This window comes from Solanum dulcamara, chromosome 7, assembly GCF_947179165.1.
Source record: "Solanum dulcamara chromosome 7, daSolDulc1.2, whole genome shotgun sequence".
Lineage (NCBI taxonomy): Eukaryota > Viridiplantae > Streptophyta > Magnoliopsida > Solanales > Solanaceae > Solanum > Solanum dulcamara.
This window is the reverse complement of record NC_077243.1, coordinates 21,787,503-21,791,706: the sequence shown is the minus strand read 5'-3', so window position 1 is coordinate 21,791,706 and position 4,204 is coordinate 21,787,503.

Genomic DNA, 4,204 nt, shown 5'->3' with positions numbered 1-4,204 from the left:
TGAATTAAAAGCATATGCTAATGCTGATTGGGGACGTGATCTAATTGATAAACGTTCTACTACTAGTTATTATATTTTTCTAGGAGATTCTCTTATATTGTGGAGAAGCAAGAAACAAACCTTAGCATTCCGATCAAGTACTGAATCAGAATATAGAGCACTTGCCGATACTACTACTGAGATATTATGGCTTCATTGGTTATTGGCTTACATGAGTGTTCCTCAATCTCCTGCCACTACTCTTTATTGTGATAATCATAGTGCCATTCAGATTGCTCATAATGATGTATTTCATGAGCGTACAAATCAAATTGAGATCGATTGTCATTTTACTCGTCAGCACATTGATCTTGGTGCCATTTGATTAGCTTCTATAGGTTTTTCAGATCAACCAACTGATGTTTTCACCAAGCCTCATCTTCCTAGACGTTTTTAAGTTCTGGTGGTCAAACTCAATCTAGTTTCTTCTAAACCATCTTGATTTTGAGGGGGGGGGGAGGGGGGGAGAGGATGTTAAGTTGTTAAGTTATGGTAAATATTGTAGAGATATTCTAAATATGGTAGAGTATATATTTAGATATTCTAGGTATTTAATTTCCTTTTGCTTCTTAATTTCTTGTGTACAAATAGGGTTGTAGTGTCATGTATTCACGTATGAAGAGTATTATCAATTCTCCAGATTTTCTTGTGTTTTTCTGTCTCGTTTTGTAACAGATAATATAGCTAGACCTAATTATCTTTCATGCATAAAAATATATAAAGTTGTAATTTCTTCTTCACATTATTACTTATTTTTAAGCTCTTCTTTTTCTATAAATTTTTCCATAAAGGTCTCGAGGCCTCATTTATGGTCAGTATAATTACGACACTTTATATATATTCTCATTTAATTATCTTTTTAATATTATTCTTAAATGTTACTATTTATTATTTATCATCTAATTATTATTTTAATATTTAAAATTTTAAAATCAACCAAATATGCAATTTCCATATACTATGTTAATTGTCTAGGCTTAGATTCTTGATGAACGGGTATCTATATAATTCTTTGCAGTTGATCTTTGGAGATATGAACATCATAGAAAGAAAGATATTTAAAGAAACTAAATCTTATGTTAGTCGTGGTAATGCCAAATCCAAACTTGCACTTACTTGGCATTAATATTGTCAGGTTTTTAGCAGCATAAATAACATCAGGTAAACTACAGTAGGGTGAATTACAATGCAATCATAAATTTTCAGCACTTTGACTTTAAATTTAACCACCAATATAATTCAATCCATCTATTGATATGAGAAACCAATTTTCGATCATGATATGTAGGGATGAATTGTTCAAGATGTAAGTTTTTACATGAGATCGTAGGGATTGATCAACCAACTGATCGACAAACTTTTCGAGGACAGTATGGCTATTTATACTGATTCGTGGCTGACTGAATATCAAGATTAGATTAATTTTGTAATTACCAATTTAGATGCAAACACTTTCAGATATATTTTGGCAGCATAATAGTGAGATAATGTATAAGTACCCCTAAACTATAATTGAAATCTCAGTGACATATCTTAACTTAACTAGGGTTCTATTACCCCTTAAGTTATTTTAAAATGGAATAAATATACCCTAAAAACTGACGTGACATAGAGAGTGTGCAGTCTCTTGAAGGCAAGTGATGAGTGGAAAAATTGGACACATGCCATTTTTTAATTGATCACTTTCTAATAAGTTAGTACACATAATTATTGATATATATATATTCATTCATTTCTTTCTATGTAAACTATTTCTTTTAATTTCTTCCTCACTTTAAGCTTTTTTTATTTTATTTTTTCCTTTCATTAATTTGTTATCTTTTTTTTAAAAAAAATAAAAAAAATCACAAAGTGTCCTTTCATTTAAACGTTTTCATTTTTTTACGTTTTATTTAATTTTCTTCAATTATTTTGATATTCATTCGAAATTAACTTATTTTAAATATAAAAAAATTAGAATTAAATTTGAAATCAAATCAAAAGACAAAGACAAAGAAAATAAAAAGAGCAAATAAAATCAATAGAAAAATAAAAGAGAAAAGACAAGGAATGAAGGTAAAAAAAAGAAGAAGTTTAAATACAAGTTTTTTTTTTAAAATGACGTGTATTAACTGAATTTAAATGCAAGATAAAGAAAATAAGAATATTTAAATAAACTAAAACTTTAAAAAAAATTAAAAAATCAAATAAATTTCGGTTTGTACAAACACAATCAACTTATTTGATTAAGGTGTGTCGTTGAAATTTCGATCATAGTTCATTGAGTACTTATGCATTATCACTATAATAACTCCTTATATGAAATAAATATTAATATTGATGTAATTGTAAAACTATCGTATTGTTAGCTTCTTGATAGATGACTTTCAATTTTCTTCCAAACGCACGTACACTACATATATAATAGATACATATTAAAATCACTAATGTCCTAACTAAATTAGTGTATGCATGAAAGTGAATGGAGAGTGGAAATAGTGTGTAGCATAGTAAAAGAGGTTTAGGAAGAGGGAGTCTTTGAAAATGCATGCAATGCGGAAAAGCTGGGAACAAAATGTTGTCCATTCCAAACACTTCTGTATTCACACGTTTCTGTGACTGTGACTGTTCCTTATCCTCATCAAATCACTTCTGTTCGGTCATGGTGGGTCCACCTCCTCATACTTCTCGTCTCATCTCCCCCTACTTGTCAACACATTTTCTACGCGTTACACATTTAATCCGTGCAACTAATTTTAAATTCAAATCCCAAGTTTTTCATTTTTCATTTGGATTATGGATTTATTTTTAAAATTTATGGATGAAACTTGAAAAATTCAGTCCAATTCAAAGTTATTTGAATAGGATATAAATTATAACTTTTTTAAATTCGACAATCAAAAATTCAAATCTAATTTGTAATATCCAATCGAAATGACCTGAATGTCGACCCCTAACTATATATATACTTCCTCAATTTAAAAAAAATGATTTACTTGTTTTTTAGTCTAATTAATTAATAACTATCAATCCGATTTTTTTTATTTTTTTCTTTTATTAACTATATTTTATACTAATTAACTCTTAATTAATTATTAATCACCCATCCGATCTCTCCCCTCAAACCCCAATCGTCTTCTCCATCAAAATGAGGAAAAAAAATCTTCTTCTTAATGAATTTTGAAAGAAAAAAAATCAAGATTCAAAATGGGGAGTAAATAGAGGTAGGTATGAAGAAGAAAAGGGTAGGTGGGTATGAAAAAGAAAGGATGTAGGGGTGGGGTGATTTTGTTTTTTAAATTTTTTTACTTGGTTTTTTGAAAGAAAAAAAAATGAAGATTCAAAATGGGAGTAAATTGAGGTGAATGTGAAGAAGAGGAGGGTAGATGGGTGTGAAGAAGAAGGGGTGTGGGGGTGGGGTGATTTTGTTTTTTTAATTTTTTTTTTTACTTTACAAAAAATTTGACACGCTTTTTTTTTTGGCACATCAGTTGTAGGAGGATAATAGTTTCACTTTTAGATAGTTTAGGTATGTAATATGTTGTCATGATAGTTTAAGTGTGTAACTGACTTTTCAATACAGAAATTTATGCCTTTCCCTTTAAAAAATGGCACATAAATTAAAACGGGTGAAATATAACTTTAATTTACAATTGCAAAATTAAAAAATAATTTTTTATTTTTTAAAAATTTCATATTAAATAAAATAAAATAATTCTTTTCTAAAGTAAGAAAGTACTATGTAAGAATTATTGAATAGTCTTGTATAATAAAATAATTTGAGTGATGAAGGAATCTTCTAAACAAATTTACTCCAATCCAAACACTTCCTAGATCCAAACGCTTTCTGTGCTCCTTAGCCTGACTGATCAAATTAAAGCGGTGCTCATCTCTTACTACGTGGACCACACATTCTCCCTCAATGAACCCGGTTTTCTTCATTCGGTGATAGTGGGCCCAGCTGCTCACACTTGTCAACCAATTCCATCATCTTACGCTTTAATGAGAAACTCCAAGCTTACGTCACTTCAAAGACGTGTCACTTTACGTCACTTCAAAGACTTGTAACCAAATATTAAAAGGCAGTTCGACACATTAATATTTTTTACTATTTGCAGAATTCGGAAAAGAGCCCAAACACAAGAGTTTATTGTAAGCAATTTTGCATTATGAATTTGTTATACTA